This window comes from Muscardinus avellanarius, assembly GCF_963383645.1.
Source record: "Muscardinus avellanarius genome assembly, chromosome: 2".
Lineage (NCBI taxonomy): Eukaryota > Metazoa > Chordata > Mammalia > Rodentia > Gliridae > Muscardinus > Muscardinus avellanarius.
Genome location: NC_137787.1, coordinates 132,779,335 through 132,798,908, shown reverse-complemented (window position 1 = coordinate 132,798,908; position 19,574 = coordinate 132,779,335).

The following is a 19,574-nucleotide window of genomic DNA, read 5'->3' as shown; positions in this document are numbered from 1 at the left end:
TTTAAAATGTATTTATTATTTATTTATCTATTTATTTATTTATTGCAGTAGTGGGATGGAATCCAGGGGCATTCTACCTCCAAGTTACACCCCCAACGCATTTTTTTATTCTTTATTTTGAAACAGAGTTTCACTGAGTTGCAAAAGGCCTCACTGAGTTGTTGAGTTAGTCTGTGAACCCAGATCCTCTTGTCTCAGCCTCCCAAATTCTGGGATTACAAGTGTGTGCCACCGTGCCTGGCTTTTTATTTATTTGTATATGCTTTTATTGGTGCAGTATAGTCTCACATCATAATATAAATTATGTTGACAGTGACATACATTCATACAAATTTTTTTTAAATCTATGAAATCAACTATAAAGGGAGAGTAAATATGTAAGATGTAGCATTCTTAGACAGAAATAAATTTCATCCTGACAAAAATTTTGCTAGACCAGCTGCTTATCCATGGTGGCCACACAGAGCATCAGAATTTTAAGATGGTGTCAGAGAGGCCCCATCTGGTCCTGCTAACCATGTATAATAATTAGATGAGCTTAACTCACGGTTCTATGAAGAAATAGAGAACAAGTTAAATAAGGCTACAGCTCTCCCATGAGTGAGAGATTTACAAACCTGGCTCCAGTTCTTTGCAGCACTTCACACCAAGAGGTGGAGTCCCTCTTCCTATTCTTAAATCGTGCTTTGACACATAGAGTGTAACTGAAGTGACATTGCATATGTTCTGGAACTCAGGCCTCAATGTCCTTCCAGCCCTGACCTTTGCTCACTTGGAATGTTCTCAAAGACCATCACCATGTAAGAACACTGGTGTGGCGTATCAGAGAAGACTTGTGGAGGAGAACTGAAGTTGCATAGGTACTAGCTAGAGCCCACTACCAGTCACGAAGAGCTTGGCTAAGGAAGAGGATCTGGTCTGACTTTGATCACCATTTGTGCGCTCCATGTCTCTAGCTCCACAGCAGCTACCCTGCTTCAAGGATTATTTGCAGCAGGGTGTGGTGGTGCACACCTATATTTGGAAGGCTGAGACAGGAAGACCACAGGTTCGAAGGCAGCCACAGCAACTTAGTAAAGCCTCAGCAACTTATGGAGACTTGGTTTCAAGATGAAAAATAAAATAAAATAAAATAGAGCTGGGGGTATAGCTCAGTGATAGAACGTCACTGGGTTCAATCTCTAGTGCCAAATAAATAAATGCATAAGCAAAAAGCAAAAAAGGTTTACTTGATGTGAATTTTAGCAAAGGTTTTGCTATTTCAGTTTGCATAAGATTAAAATGGCATCTCTTAGCTACAGACTTTTTCTTTTGTCAATCGATTTCTTTGGTAATCTGCTTTCTTCCAAATATGCAATGCAAAATGCTGACTCTCTGATTTGGGGACCACGTGGCTAGCTGCAGTTTTCTGCATCTCTAATGTGAACTCATGGCTCTGTGCTCCCTCTGCAAGATCAGCACACTCATGGGTGTGGTGGTAGAGAGGATATTCGTACCCTTGGAGAGAGGAGTAATCCCTGCTTGTTGGATGAGATGGAAACATACCTCCTATTGTGTAAGATCACCTAGATTTCATCTCGTCTGCTAACTCTGATTTGTGGTGACTGTGTGGGCAATATTATGAAGTATTGTGAGGTCACATCCAGGCTCAGCTACAGTCATTAGCAATCTCTTTCTTGGATAGGAAAGTGGCCGTAGATGACAGATAGATAGATAAATAGATAGATAGATGCCCAGTGTGTTCCAAAGTTGACTATTGTACTTCCTATGAAGAAATTAAACATCTTCTGTCCTCCAGCAGCAACAGCACTAGGGAAATCATATTTAATCACTTTATACTCAGTAGTCTTAATTTATAAAGTTTTATTAACTAGCCTAGATAAAATTTAATGAAATTTATAATAACTAACATCTTTAGATATGGATAACCTCATCAGAAGTGTAGAAGTTTTTTTGGTCATTCTTATTTATACAATTTCTTTAGTAGTAATCATGTATGTGTAATAGATACTTAATTGTTTAATCCATGCCAACATTTTTGAAAAAAATGTTATTTTTAAACTACAAAATAAAGTTATAATGATAAAAATTCAGGACATTTCAGGAGAGGTGATGTACTGCAGGGGTTGGCAAAATATAGTCAGTGGGCCAAGTCCAACTGCTCCCCTGTTTTTGTAAGTTATGCCCATTTGATTCATATTGTTTATGGCTGCTTTTGTGCCACAGTGATAGGATGGAGTACTTGTAACAGAGACCAGCAGAGTAGAATAGTTGTAGCGCAGACTTACATTCTACAACACCTAAGATATTTACCATCTGAATTCTTACAGAAAAAGTTTCCTTACTCCTGATGGATTCCGATGCATAAGGATCTAAAATGTATTGACCATTCTCCAAATTCAGGAAACTGCATGAACAGAGCCCTTCAAGACTCTTTTCTATCTTAAAAAAACAAGGGCTTTATTTGAAAGTGCTTTTTCAATCTCATCTGTGTAATTAAAATCAACTAGGTAAAGTTTTTTAAAATTACTAACACCAGGATTCAAGTTCCATGCATGGGACCTGGATATTGTATATTTTTTTAAGTTAGTCAGCCAAATCTAATGTGCATCAGGATCAAGAAGCATTAATCGGGACTATTATTTTACCCTTGAGGGACTTGATCTTCTAGAGGTGAGATGGTGTAACTACCCCATATGACTTACGGTGACTCAGCCTTCACACAGAAAGTCAATCTAAGATAGCTTAACAAAATGAAAACTAAATAATTTCAAGGAATAGTGACTCTTAACTCAGACTGGGAAATCTCTCTCAAAATAACAAGCCTAAAGAATTCTTGCTGGTAGAAGCCAAAATTTCTTAATTACAAAAATATAATCATTTTTCCACAAATATCTGGATTAAAAACAAACTGTCAGGCTAAAAAAAAAAAGTCATTTAGGCCCCTTCCTTCCTTCCTTCCTTCCTTCCCTCCTTCCTTCCTATCTTTCTATCATCTACTTAAGAAAATAAAACTCTATATAGACATATCATGTTAGAAAATTTGTTCACATTACAATACTTGAAAATAATTTGGGGAATTGGGTAAAATATAGGAAAATTAAATTTAGGTTAGCTAAAAGAAAACTTTTTCCCCTCTAGTTCTACAGGTGGTAAATTATAATGGATAGTTCAGAAATAGGAACTAAGAAAATCTCTGGCAACAATGGTTTTAAGTATTTTAAGAATATAACGCCGAGTGCGGTGGCACATGCTTGTAATCCCCGCGCTTGGGAGGCGGAGACAGGAGGATCGCGCTGGTTCAGAGCCAGACTCGCTGGTTTAAGAGACCCTGTTTCCACATAAAAAGTAAAAAATAGGTCTGGGAGTGTAGCCTGTACGAGTGTATCCCAGAGGCAGAAGGGCTTCCAGGAACCCCAGTACCAAACACACACACACACACACACACACACACACACACACACACACACACTACACACAAACACACACACACACACACACACACACATATATATATATATATATATATATTCATTGTCTTGTCAGGGGTTTAAACAACAATTAAGTTACATATCGAAATTTTCCGGAATTCACGGGACGGCCACAGCAAGCCGAGGGGAGCCGCTGCGGAAGAGCCAGGCGGGATTTCTCGGCGCAGAAGGAATCTAAAGCTCCCAGTGGCTAAGCTCAGCACACGCTGCAGGGATTCAGAGTGGAAATCAAAACCAAGAAAAAAAACGCCAGCCCCACAGCCGAGGGCGTAGCAACGGCGCCATATTGCCACCTGCGGCGGCAGCACCGAATTCACCGAATTCAGTACAGCTACATCTGCATACTCAAGAAAAGTGAGTCAAATTGCGGGCCACAGCGGAGAAATCCCAGTACTGTACTCACTGGGACTTGACCCAGTGGGAGAGGGGCGGTGGCAGTGATATCACACCATAGGAGAACGTGCAACCTGGCACCCCCCACAGTCTAAAGCAGCCTCTATCGACTCTCTGGGTCGGAGACTCTGTGATACAACCCAGTAAAGGAGTAGTGGGGTCTGAGATACTACTGACTCGAGATCCAGAGCACCTTAAGTGAAGTCATAGTGACCCAAGGGAAGAACCCAGAGAAGGCACAAACTTCTGAAATCATGGGAAAGAGGAATAATACTGGAGCAATGAATGCTCACAACCCCACAACATCAGAACCCGATAAAACAGAAAATCAGAGATTTCTAGAAGATCAAATCAGGAAAATAACTGTAGAAATAATAGAGGTGCTTCGAAAAGAACTCAGAGAGAGCCAAAAAGAGATAAAGGATGCAATTAATGAAGTAAAGGCCTCAATTCAAAGCACAAACAACCGATTAGACCACATGGAGAACAGAATCTCGCTCTTAGAAGATGATCATTCCAAAAATGAACACATAGTTTCTAATCTAGGAAAAAATATCCAACAGCAGGAATCTGACATTGAAGAAATATGGGCCCATTTTAAGAGAGCTAACCTAAGAATAATTGGAATAGAGGAGGGAAAAGAAAGTGAAACCAAAGGGATCAACAATCTCTTCAAGGAAGTAATAGCAGAAAATTTTCCAGACATAGAGCAAGAGGTCGATACGCAGGTCCAGGAAACATATAGAACTCCCTTTAGACAGGATCGGAGAAGAGGATCCCCATGCCACATAATTGTCAAAATGACCAATGTGGAAGCCAAGCAGAGAATCTTAAAGGCAACAAAAGCAAAGGGCCAAGTGACATTCAGAGCAAACCAATTAGAATCACTCCAGACTTCCCAAACCAAGTTATGAGAGCCAGAAGGGCTTGGAGTAACATATTCCCAATTTTGAAAGAAAACAACTTCCAGCCAAAAATTTCCTACCCAGCAAAACTTTCTATCAAATTAGATGGAGAAATAAGAAGCTTCCATGACAAACAGAAACTGAAGGAATTTATGTCTTCAAAACCAGCACTAAAGAAAATACTCAAAGAGATTAACTACAAAGAAGAAATAGGTAACACACATCAGAACTAGAGAAACAAGATTTTCCATCCAACAGACAACTAAGATTGGTTATCTGTGGAGATTCATTATTTATGTTAGTCTTTTACCTATCTCTAAAGGGTATTGTTTGCCTTTATTGTTGTTAATTTTTAGGATTTCAAGTTGGAATATTAATATACCTTCACATATAGCATTTGGAAATATTTTATCCCATTCTATTAGTAACTGTTAACTCTGTTTACATTGTCTTTGGATATACAATATGTTTTTTATTTTTTAGGGAGTTTGTATACTCTTCTGTTGCCTGTGCCATTGAAATCATAACCAAGAAATCACTGCCAATTTCAATGTTGTGAGGTTTAATGACCCAGATTTTCTCCTAAAAGTTTATAGTCTTAAGATTTATATTTAGGTCTTTTATCTATTTTGAGTTAATATTTGTATATGGGATTAGGTAAGGGTCCAATTTTATTCTTTTCCATGTAATTATTATTTTTCAACAATATTTAGTTAAAAGATTATTATTCCTACCACCAAATGTTCGTGGAAACCTTGTCAAAAATAACTTGACAATATAGGGAAGAATTTAGCTCTAGGCTTTTATTTAACTCCAATGGTTTATATATCTGCCTTTAGAATAGTACTACACTGTTTCAATTATTGTAGCTTTATATGGTTTGAAACCAGAAAATATACATCTTCTAGTTTGTTCTTTTTCAAGATCGTTGTGGGTACCTAGAGTCCATATTCCATATTAGGATAGATTTTTTTTCTGAAAAATAAATATATAAATATATGATAGTTTCACCTAAAAAATAGAAAAAAATATTCTCTGGTAAGAAAGAAAGTAAAAAGAAATATTGAAATGTTATCTTTAAGTCATCAAAAGCTTGGTATCAGACAAATGAAACTGTTATGTGAGATTATCATTTTTAATTTTTGATAACTTGCTATAATACTAGATGTCAATCACTAAGCCAAGCATGGGAGGGAGGGATAGGGAGAGAATGGGGTGGGGATCGGGTGGGGGCTGACTGGGCAATGTGTGCATGTATGTCTACAAAAGTATGTATTCCACTATGATGTATGAATACAGTGCACCAATTAAAAATAAAAAAAATAAAAAAATTAAAAAAAATTAAAAAAAAGAAATTTTCCATAGACATCTGAAAGCCAGGCCTATATGAATTATTTTAATTTTATCTTAGAAGTTATTTCATAGGTCTAGAAATTCATCCTTTAGGATATGCAATCCCAATTCCACTAGTAAAACATAAATACTTATAATTTAATATTTTACCAGCCCGACATCTAGTTTGAGCTTACACAGAGATGAAAATTTCCATCCAATATACCAAAATCATACTTTGATGAGTCATCAGAATCTGTCTTGCCCCCTTCCCCAAGACTAATGACAATTCTTTTTGTTTGTTACTACCTTTATAAAAGCCTGAAATGTTTGGTATTATCTAATTCAAAGAGTTTGGAATCTCTATGTTAGAGATACTCTGACAAATCACTAAAAAACAAAACAGGAGCCGGGCATGGTAGTACATACCTGTAATACCAGTACTTCGTAGGGTGAGACAGGAGGATTTTAGATTCAAGGACAGCCCCAGCTATTAGTGAGGCCCTCTGCAACTTCCTAAGACATTGTTTCAAGATAAAAAAAATAAAAATAGGGCTGGGGGGTGTATCTCAGAGGTAAAATGTCCCTGGGTCCAATACCCAGTGAGAGAGAGAGAGAGAGAGAGAGAGAGAGAGAGAGAGAGAGAGAGAGAAGGAGAAAAGCCAGTCTTGGTGTTACACACCTTAATAACACCTGTAATACCAGTACTTGGGAGGCTAAGATAGGAGTATTTCAGGTTTGAGGCCAAATTAGGGAGACCCTTGGCAATTTAGTGAGACATTGTTTCAATACGAAAAAGTAAAAAGGGCTAGGTGTAGAGCTCATATCTAAAATACTCCCCAGTATAATTTAAAAAATAATTCAGAGAGAATATAAGGATGAGAAAAATCCATTGTATTTTAAAAATTATTTTATTCTTTTCTAATATCATGTTCTATAGTACTGGTAATGCCATAATAAAAGCCGTTCTGCCCACCTTGGCTCTGCTTTCTAGAGACTTGGTTTTCTCTACAGGACACGTAATACTTCATCCTATACTGAGTACTTCTAAGTCCTTTGCTTCCTTGACTTATTCCTATCTTGGAGCAGGTCTCCCAGATTATATCAAAAGCAACGTTCTCTGCAGTAAGATATGTATATATTTTCCGGCAATCTCATTTCCATTTTTAGAAAGTACCAAGAATCACAATGGAAGCAAATATAGAAAATACACAGAAAAGAAACTGAAATTTATTTACTGTCTAATATATGTAAGACACTGATAAGCACTTCACACATACTATTTGATCTCACAAAACTATCATATAAGTGTTATTCCTACTTTTACTCGGAGTATTGGGTCAATTTATCAAGGTTACACAGCTACTAAGCAATTTTTTTCATACAGCTGGCAAGTAGCATTAATTGCAAATTAATGGATTCTAAATTAATAAACTTTGGCTGAACTGGGAAATCACTTTAATTTTCACATATATGTCTTAGAGTACATCAAAGGCATTGCAGATGGGTAATTTCCATCTCCATATCAGGAATGTAAGTGGCCTTCCAAAATATCTATGTATGTAGTCCTTTCCCACAACTCCCTACCAGTATCTTTCTGATGCCAACCCTCTGAAAGCTAAGACTTTTTCTTTAGTTGAAGGGTGCAACTTTGAAAATTCCTGCAGTTTGATGTCTCACAACTTATTGCAGTTCTCTGCAAGTTCAGACATTTTCCACAGTGAACAGAGAGTACAAATGTAGCTAAGTGTTAATTAAAAAGAACATCTTGAGTGTAAACATTAAAAATTGATCACCTTCTGTGAGCAATTTAATTTATGAGCATTAGCATATTCTAAGCTGATGTCTTGAATTTTACTCCAACATCCTTTGGTGCATAATGAAAGGGAAGAAGGAAGAGCCCTGAACATGAACATACTCAAATTTCCTGTTTCTCTGTGACTGTGGGTCTGCGGGTTCTAAGGCTAGAGAGGCGGCTTCTTCAGTGCGGCTCCAACAGCAACAGCTGCAGGAGCAGCAGCTGCCCAGCATCCCTGGTCCCCGCAGCTGGGTTCACATCATCAGTCCCTACGCCACTGTCATCATTTTTGGCAAAGTGGGAGGCTTGTGGAGTGGCTCTGGCAGCTTACCTTTCCTTTTGGGTTCTACTGAATCATTAATGAATGCATTTATTTATTGAATTTCCAGCTTGTTCAGTAGGGTGTAGCAGAGTGTGCATATGAGAATGAAAAAAAAAAAAAGAATAAATTAAATTTCCTTGCCAAAGTCAGACGAACATCTCTGTAAGCTTAATTAAGGGAATCACTACCCCCCACCACCACCCCTGACCCCTACTTAGTTTCAAAGTCTGTTTTCCATGTCAGGATCCTGGTAGTATATTTTGAAAATTTTATTAAATAGAACTAAGGCATTCTAAAACATGAAGTCGGTGGAATATGTTGGTCCTTTCAGATTGCCTACCTGTTATTGAGTGCCTTCTCTGTTCTTGCAGTCTAGTGGCCTAGGTTTTCCTGATTTTGCCTAGCTGCTCAGAGCTCCATCTTGTCTCTCTCTGGCACTTTCTTTCTCATTGCTTCCTTTCTACTCCTCGGCTAAGCTCATCTATTCTCTGTTCTCCCTTAGCAGCATATCTCATATCTCACTAATGGGAAATCTGATTTGTTTATGGCCAGGTGTTAGCAGCCAACCATAACACTGCCAGGAAGGACAAAGGTCCCTGCTCTTTGATGGCCTGAAGTGATTTCAATTTTGAGAGATGGAGAATGGCCAAAATCATACTGAACAGACACTTGTTATGTACACAGAATTGAGACTATTATTCCTATATTGTTTCATTTTAGACAAATTCTTAAATATATTTATCTTATAATGACCAAAAGAGGGTTTTTGAATGGGCTTAGGAAAGAATTTTAAGCTCGTGGATTTTATATTAATTAAGGTAATATTTGAATGAAAATATGATGCATGAGCATGAGTATGAAGATTTAATAAATGACCTCAGCCTATGTTTATGCATAAAATAGTAATGTTTATTTTAAAATAAAGCTCTAATTAGTAGTCCATCCAATAAAAGTATATTGAGTGGTGAGGTCTCTGGTGTATTTTAGCAGATGACTTAATGGTAGGGTTGCTAGTGCATAACAGTTAGTGTCATTCTTCAAAGACTGACACAAAAATAACAAGATAATATCCAAATGGAAATCCAAAGTACTAAAAATATAATGCAGTTTGAAAGAGAGAGTTTAGTTTTATTAGACTGTCAAGAAAATAAAGTATAGTGATTTATTTTAATATCAATTTAATCATCAGTGAAATTTAAAAGTAAATAGTATTTTAAATGTTCTAAGCCAAACTTAATATTTCTTTGGAATGCTTTGGGGTAATGGAGCAAAAAATTAGTTCTGTCCCCCACATACAGCTTTAAGAACTGATTTCAAAGCAGTACAGAGAATTTTTCATTTCAAAAAATTATTGCAGTTTTCTGTGTTTTATTTTTTAGCTCAGGACTGCTGTATATGGAAGAGAAAAGGAAATCTGGATAAAACTGATTTTTCTATTGCTTATGGATTTTTTTTTTGTGTGTGTGTGTGCTACTGGGGATTGAATCCAGGGGTATTTTTCCTCCAAGCTATACCTCCAGTCCTATTTTTTTTTTTTTTCGGTACCAGGGATGGAACCTAGGGGCATTCTACCTTCGAGCTACACCCCAGCCCTATTTTTTATTCTTTATTTTGAAACAGGGTCTCACTGAGTTGCAAAGGGCCTCACTAAGTAGTAGTTGAGGCTGTCCGTGAACCACGATTCTCCTGTCTTAGCCTCCCAAATGCTGGGATTATAAGCCTGTGCCACCACGCCCAGCTTGCTTATGGATTTTTATGTCTGATTATTACTGTAACTATTTTCAGATATGTTTACCAAGCTTCAAAAATGCATTTATCTACCACATGAGGAAAAAAATGAGTTGGCATGATTTAAGGTTCTTGAAAAATCTTATTATACTATTAATGTATTAAAATTTGCATATAAAATTAGACTATTGGAAAATAAAATTTATGTTATGATTTTAATTCTTCAAAAATTTAAATATATTCATAAATCTCCAGCGTTTTTCAGTTGGCACACCAAGGGAGTAGCTGGAGTTGGGGGTTGAATATATAGTAAGTAGCATGTGGTGGGACTAGATTTAGGGGGAGCAAGAACCAGAGATGTGGCAGGCATGGTTGCCAGGACACATTCCACCAAAGCAGCCACTCTGTAGCTAATCAGACTTAGAACAGCACTAAAAAGTGTGAATTGTAATCTCATCACAGGTCAAAAGAACCATAGGAAATGATATGAGAAACTGTGGGTAAAATATATGAGTTATTAAAACGTGTGAAAGAGTAGGGGAAAGACAGGGCGAGTTTATTCTGTTTTCCTAACATCCATACCCACTAAGTCATCGTGGTTATGGATTTTTTTTTTGTCCATGGAACAGAAACTTATCCACAATGGGTATATTAAGAAAGATACTTAGCTGTGGGTAAAAAAAAAATAGTCTTGGGTTAGGGGATCAAAAGGCATTTTATGTTTTATGGAACTAGAAAATCTAAGGGTGCTGGAAAAGGTATCATCAGGAACGTACAGTTTTCAGCATCACTTGGCTCCTCAATCCTCATACATACACAAGCTATTTTCAAGTGATGGCAATGGTAGTCTCCAGAACTTCAGTCTTTAGAGGACTTTGTGTTTCAGATCTCAGAAGGGCAAAGACACTTCTCTCATTCTCCCCATCAGTTGCCACAAAAGGATTCTGAGTCACCCAGAGTAGGTTGTGTGTAAGCATCTGAGCCAATCATTGTAGCTGGAACTTGGACAGTTTTGATTAGCAAGACTAAGAAGTGGTCTTTTATGATGAGTAGGCCATCAGGAAAAGAAAATATGGTTCCTAACATGACAGCACCCCAAAATACGCTGGGCAGATAAGTAGATAAAATGTATCAGATATCTATCTAGTATCTGGATTCAAGTGATAAAAGAGAATTTCATAGGTACTGAAGGACAAGAAATTAGATACAATGGGGCCACACAGGGCTAGGAAGTGGGAAGCCCGCAGAAAGGCTCCATGAGGCTGGGCTCCCCTGTTTTATGTTTCTATAGTATTCTGAACTTTCCTTACCGTATCATTTATGACCCTTCATCATAAGCATTTCCTGTCTGTCCTTTTTATAGGACTTGAAACCCTATGAAACCTTGGACTTTGTCCCATTTCCTATGAATCCTCAGCATCTGTAGTAATGTAGAGATCCTAGTAGGTTCAGCAAATATTTGAATGGATGGACAGATAAGTGGGGCCACTCTCTTCATCTCCCATAACACTAGCCGATCTGTCATCCCTGCATGCCTTCTCCATTCATCTGTGTTTCTTTGCTATGCACAGATCCCTCTATACTCTCTAGGGATGCTCACCCTTGGCTTTGTGATCAGATTCATCCCTGATTTGTGTGGTTTTATCTCTAGAGTATCTCCATTACCCAATTTCATATTTGATAGAGGGGATGAGCTTACCTGAGTTGCTGCAGTTGGTCACAAGGTATGGAAGGCTGCAGAAACTCATCTCTTCCATTAGGCCACCAGGTTTATATATATATTTATCCCTCAACACTCAAGTGATCGACAGAGAAAATGTGATGTAATCAATCTGTCTCAAATCAGATCCATGTCAATAAGATTTGTTTCACTCCCTACAGGTTCTTTTAGCCATGCCCATCCCCTTAAATGCCATCCAGTGGCCTGACATCCTGAATATTATTCAAGTTTACTTAGGGTGTGGTTTTACCTTTCATGTTTCATGGCTATAAAGCTTCCTGTCATCTTATATATTCCTTCAATAAGTAAGTTGCTGCGGGGGCAGTAGACTCTACACCTTACTCTTTGGAAGTGGAGGAAGATACCTCTGAAGTAAGTGGTGTTGCTGCTGAGATCCTCACAAAGGTCTCATTCATCTGCTCAACCAAGAATAATTGAGTTATGAGCCCCCTGGATAATGTTAGGAACTACGCAAGAAGCTGGGGGCGAAGAAGAGGACAGTCCCTGTGTGCACCAAGCATTCTTCAATGGCAAAGATGAACAATCAAAATAATTATAACATGAGAACCAAAATAGAGGGAAAAGTTATTGTAAAGAAGCAAATATGAAGGGGACCAAACGTCATCTAAGGGGCTGGAGAGTGCCTTCCCAAGAATGTGGCCTGTAGGGGGCCTGGGAAGAAGGGTTAAGGCTTTGGAAGTATATGAAAAGAATTGGAAGCCTGGCGTGATGGCATAGGCTTGTAATCCTAGCATTTGAGAGGCTGAAACAGGAGGATCGCAGTTTGTGGACAGCCTCAGCTACTTAGTGAGACCCTTTGCAACTCAGTGAGATGCTGTTTCAAAATAAAGAATAAAAAATAGGGCTGAGGTTGTACCTTGGAGGTACAATATTCCTGGGTTCAATCCCCAGTACCCCCTCTGCCCAAAAAAGAAGAGAATTGGAGGAAAGAGTAATGTCCAAGAGGAACTATCCTAGGCAAAGGCCTAGAGGAACCGAAAGAATACACATACATGTCACTCACATACTCATATGAGTATATAGTAGGCAGGATTTTAGAAGTAGCACATTTAGGAAAATGTTAGCAATTATATACAGTTTTCATTTTGCTTTTTTTTTTAGTTGTTCTTCATGATAATACCTCTGAATCAATTGGTATAGATCCAATTTATTCTTTTTAATTTGTTCCTTTATTGTCCAGCCCATATTGTAGATGTCCCACAATTTATTGAACTATTCATGGATAAATTGATTTATTGTCCTGTTTGCCACTAAAATAATGCTGTATACATACCACATTCATAACATTTACTAGAAATTTTTGTTCCCTAAGAATATATTTTCTGGGCATAAGATCTTCTTCTTCTTCTTCTTCTTCTTCTTCTTCTTCTTCTTCTTCTTCTTCTTCTTCTTCTTCTATTATTATTATTATTATTATTATTATTATTATTATTATTGTGGTACTGGGGTTCCTGGAAACCCTTCTACCTCCAGGCTTCACTCCCAGACCTATTTTATATTTTTATTTGGAAACAGGGTCTCTTAAGCCAGCAAGGCTGGCTTTGAATCTGTGTGATCTGTCTCCGCCTCCCAAGCGCGGGGATTACAAGTGTGCGCCACCACGCCCGGCAGATATGCTTATTTTAAATTCTTATAGACATACCATTTACCTTTTCAAAATGCTATACCAACTTATATTTTTGACATTTAAAAAAAATTACCTTCTTTGTGGTTTGGGGATTGAATTTAGGAATTCTACCTTTGAGCTATAACCCAAACCTTTTTTATTTTTGTTGCTGAGGCTATCGTTGAACCTGTGATCAGCCTGTCTCAGTCTCCCAAGTACTGAGCTACAGGCATGTACCACCAAGCCAAGGTTAATTTATCTTTTTTTTAGATTATTTATTTATTATTTTTGCTTTCCAAGCTATTATAGGCTTTCTTTCATATCTGTTTAATTGCAAGAATTCTTGTTTAGGGTATATATTACATATTTTCTGTTGTCATACATTTAAATTTAAATATGCACTTTGCAAGGTTAAATATTCAGTTGTTTCCTTTTAGCTTCATCTTTTCTTGCCCTCTGGTTGTAGTTACATTTCTAGTACTTTTCTCAGTGGAAATTCTCTGAATTTTCTGCTTTTAGGCAAATATTGTTAACCTGGCAGATAAATAGTATCTTGGGTTTTAAAATTTTTATTTTTGATTAGCATGTATTAATTGTACATAAAAACGGGGTGGTTATGTATGATATTTCAATACATGCATACAGCATACACTGATTAATCCAGCCTCCCTTTATTTACCCTCCTCCAACCCTACACTCTTTCCCACTTTTAGTCTATCACTATTCTATGTGCATGTTAATTTTTTACAGTAAGTAATAGCCAGGTATGGTGACACAGGCCTCTAGTCCTAGTACTTGGGAGGCTGAGACAAGAGAATTGTGGGTTCAAAGACTTCCTCAGCAAGTAGTGAGATTCTCATTAACCAAGTGAGATTCTAGGGCTGGGGGTATAGTTTGGAGGTAGAATGTCCCTTCATTCAATCCACAGTAAAACACACACACACACACACACACACACACACACACACACACAATTCTTACATATGAAAGACAGAGCATGTGATATTTGTCTGTCTGACTTATTTCACTTGTGATGTTATTTTCCAGTTTTCTGCAAATAGCAGGATTTCATTCTTCTTTATGGTCAAAAAAGATTCCATTTTTTTCCCCCAAAATGGCGACTAAGGGACACAGCACTTCTCAGTAGCTGAAGCAAATAAAGTTCAAATACTTAGAAAGCAGTGTCTTAATCAACAAAATAAATACATACCAGGAACCAAAACAGATCCAGGTACCTCGGCGGAACCCTGAACTTGAAGAAGAAGAACAAAGATCGGACACGGGACCTGCTGCAGATACAATCGGAACGCCGATCTGAACGCCGATCTGCGGGCTGCTTTCGCGGCTGCCCGCGGAGCTGCCTGCCCGATATTACCGTGGCAAGATAATCCGGGACTAAAAACGGACTCAGGACCTCATCTTAAGCAGCGAGCAGCACCCACATCAGAATTCTGTGTGCTCACCAGCGACTGGATCACAACTGCATAGAGACTCCCACGGAATCCTGAACCAAGTCAGGTACCTGAGGGCGCCCAGGGAAGTGGGGGTCCTAGCGTGTGCGCAGCCCCAACCCCCCAGCACGGGCCCAAGCCTCAGAACCGAGCACTCTCCTCGCGCACCTTGTCTGCGCCACGGTCCCCTGCTAGTAGTCAGTGCCTGTGCCACTGTCACCCCTAAATTGGAGCCTGCTTGTGTGTCTAGCCCCTGCCACCTTGCCAGAGCCTGCCTTCAAGGCTACAAAAGCCCTGTGTGACCCGGAAATCTCCTTGGGGCACCCCCAGCTTCTACGTCCCGCGGGAGGCAGAGACCATTGCTGGACACCGCGCACTGTATCCTTGAGCACCTACCCTGCACCCCTGGCCCACCGCTGGGTGTTCCCACCCTCCTGGTAGCCAGATGCTTAGTTCTAAGCGAGAACACAGCTCAATACACCTTGGAAGAGCATACCAGAAGCAATAGACAGCTGCATCCACTCACACTTGGGTCCAGTATTAGCAGCGCACCCAGCCTGCACTCTCGGAATAAGGCAGAGCTCTGGCAGTAAGTGTGGGCATCCAGGAACCAGCATCCATTTTCCCAGGGTACATCTTGGGACCACACCAGCTAGCCCAGCTGGAATTTCCAGAGACACAGGAAAATCCATCGGGCCACAATATCTGCACAATACCTCAGGGGGAGGTTCCAATTATACTTTGGTCATTCTCCACCCCTGCTGTAGGGAAGCACAGGCTGGAGTCTAGGGTGGTGAGTGCAGAGGTGCTGACCACAGGTTAGAATTTCGCAGAACCTGTGAATTGTACAGAATCAAATAACAGTGAAACCAGACATCTGGACACATAAACCTAAAGCAGCTAAAGGAGAGAAAGGTGTCCAAACACCCAGAGTGACCTAAGAAGATAAAAATAGAGTACAAAGAAAACTAAGAGACATTGGATGGTATTCTGAAAGCTACCAAAGCAATCAGATACGCACATATTATATGGACCTGACCCCATATGCGTAAATAAAGAGGACTGTTTGTTTTACTTTTAATGTGGATGTTTTGTTTTATTTTGCTTTTACAGTGCTTTTGTTTTGGTATGGTTCTTGCTGTTTTATTTTTTTTTTCTTTTAACCCACACTTCTTTTACTTTAACTTGTTGATTATATATATATAGGATAGTTTGCCTTATTTTTTTATTTCACACAGCTGCTAGTTCCTTTTATTTTATTCTTGTTCTTTTTTCCTCTTTCTTCCTCTTTCCTTCCTTTTTTTTCATTCTCCTCCTTTGATTGGTTTTCCTTCCTTTTTCTTGGATTACATAATAGTCTTGGTATCTTGTGTGGATTCTTTTTTTTATGTCTGTCTGCTCCTTCCATCACTCCTATTTACAAACCTTCCCACACTAACCTACATACTTTTCTCCCCCAAAACTTTTCCCCATAATATACCTCCTGGTTTAATACTCAAAGTATTTCTTATATCCATAATTACTCTACTAACGACAAGAGTCCTAGTAGTTAACTCTCTCTCATTCCTAGCAAGATATTACCTTATCATACTTAAAGTCTTTCTCAACCTAAACATATCCTCTACCTAATCCGACTCCTTTACCAGTCACCCCAGCTCCTCACACATCACCCGCCCTCAATACTGGAAAGGCTCTGCTGACTAGCCGATACCCCTAAACTCCTAATATTAAGATTTGACTAAGCACAATACTCATGAACGATGGGTAGAAATCAGAAAAACAGGACAGAGAATGCTATAAATATGAGAGCCAGGAATTATGAAGAGACAGCAGAAATCATGAATACTGACCTACTAGAGATGCAAGAAGGGGAGTTCAGAATCTTGATGTTCAATATGATGAAAGGATTTAAAACAAGTATAGAGGAGGTTAAAGGTGAATTAGAAACACTAAAAAAGAATCAGAAAGAGGCCTGGAATGAAATGAAAGAGGCAATAAGTGAAATGAAGACAGCAATAGAAAGAAATTCTGGAAGATTAGATGAAATGGAAAACAGAATATCAATATTAGAAGACAGTACATCCCAAACCGAAAACACAGTCAGCAATATACAGAAATCTTTACAGCAACAAAACCTAAACATCCAGCAATTATGGAATAAGATGAAGCACCCTAATTTACGGATAATAGGCATTGAGGAAGGGATAGAGGTACAGACCAAGGGCATCTGTAATATCTTCAAGGAAATAATCTCAGAGAATTTTCCAAATATGGAAAGAGACTTGAATCTTCAAGTCCAGGAGGCATACAGAACTCCACTGAGACAGGACAAAAGAAAAACCACTTCACGCCATATAATAACCAAATTGACCAACATAGAGGCCAAGGAAGGAATCTTAAAAGCAGTGAGAACAAAAGGACAGGTGACATATAGAGGCAAAACAATAAGAATCACCCCAGACTATACAACCCAGGTCAGGAATGCTAGGAGAGACTGGTACGACGTGATTCAGACCCTGGAAGAAAATAACTTCCAACCAAGGCTCATCTATCCAGCAAAACTACTATTCAAGATCAATGGGGAAACCAAAGTCTTTCAGGATAAACAGAATCTCAAAAAATTCATGAATTCAAAGCCAACACTAGAGAAAATTCTTAAAGAAATAAACCATAAGGAAGAAAAAAGAAGCAGACTTCAGAATCAGAGAAGAGAGGAAGTTAATAAGTGGGCCATTTAAGTAAAGAAGAAAGATCACACCACCCAAGAGTAGACAGAACACAAAATGGCAGAAAACAAAAATCATATTTCAATAATATCTCTTAGTGTCAAAGGACTTAACTCACCAATCAAAAGACATAGACTGGCAATGTGGATTAGGAAACATAATCCAAATATATGCTGTCTGCAACAAAGTCACCTCACAGCCAAAGACATTCACAGGCTGAACATGAAAGGATGGAAAAAGATATACCATGCCACCAGTGACCAAAAAAGAGCAGGGGTAGCAACCCTGATATCCAACAAAACAGACTTTAAACTAAAACACATCAAAAGAGACAAATCAGGGCACTTCCTTTTATTAAAAGGAACAATACACCAAGAAGATATAATGATAGTAAATATTTATGCCCCAAATATGGGTGCAACCACATTTGTAAAACAAACCCTTCTGGACATAAGATCCCAAGTAGACCCAAATACAATAATTCTGGGAGACTTTAATACGCCTCTCACACCACTGGATCGATCTTCAAGGCAAAAGATGAGTAAAGACGATTTAGAACTAAAGGAAACCATAAACCAAATGGACCTAATAGACGTTTTCAGAGTATTTCAACCAGGAACTACAGAATACACTTTCTTCTCAGCAGCCCATGGAACCTTCTCCAAAATAGATCACATCCTGGGACACAAAGAAAATACCAGCAAATTCAAAAAATGTAATATAATTCCATGCATCTTTTCAGACCACAACGGAATAAAAGTAGAAATCAACAACAGGAAACTTGAAAGAAAGTATTCAAATTCATGGAGAATGAATGATACACTATTGAATGATGAATGGGTAAGAGCAGAAATTAGGGAAGAAATAAAGAAATTTATGGAAACAAACGAAAACAGAGACACAACCTACCAAAACCTATGGGACACCATGAAGGCAGTACTAAGAGGAAAGTTTATTGCATTGAGTGCCCACATAAAAAGGACGGAGAACCACCAAGTAAAGAATCTAATGACACAACTCAAGGATCTAGAAATTCTGCAGCAGTCTATTCCCAAAGCCAGCAGAAGACAAGAAATCATCAAAATTAGAGCAGAAATAAATGAAATAGAGAACAAAAAAAAAACAATTCAAAGAATCAATAAAACAAAAAGTTGGTTCTTTGAAAAGATTAATAGAATTGATAAACCCCTGGCCAACCTAACCAAAAGAAAAAGAGAATCAACTCAAATTATCAAAATTAGAAATGAAAAAGGAGATATCACCACAGATAGTGAAGAAATTCAAAATATTATCAGAAACTACTTTAAAAATTTATACTCCAATAGACTTGAAAACCTGGAAGAAACTGATAGATTTCTAAGCACAGTTAACCTTCCTACACTCAACCAAGAGGACATAGCAAGCCTAAACCAACCGATAACAACCAAAGAAATAGAAATGGCAATAAAAATTCTTCCACCAAAGAAAAGCCCAGGCCCAGATGGGTTCCCAGCTGAATTCTACAAAACCTTCAGTGAACAACTAATACCAATACTTCATAACATGTTCCGGGAAATTGAAAGAGATGGAACTCTTCCAAATTCCTTCTATGAGGCCAGTATCACATTAATCCCCAAACCAAATAAAGATACCTCAAGAAAGGAAAACTGAATATAGATGCAAAAATTCTAAACAAAATACTAGCTATACGCATTCAAAACTATATCAAGAGAATAATACATCATGACCAAGTCGGTTTCATCCCAGAAAAACAAGGCTGGTTCAACATACGCAAATCAATACATGTTATTCACCACATAAATAGAACCAAGAACAAAAACCACATCATCATAGCAATAGATGCTGAAAAAGCATTCGACAAAATCCAACACCCATTTATGTTAAAAACACTGCAAAAAATTGGGATAGAAGGAAAGTACTTCAACATCATCAAGGCAATATACTGCAAACCCAAAGCCAACATTATATCGAATGGGGAAAACCTGCAAGAATTTCCGCTACAGTCAGGAACAAGACAAGGATGCCCACTATCACCACTCCTTTTCAATATAGTCCTTGAGACTCTTGCTGCAGCAATCAGA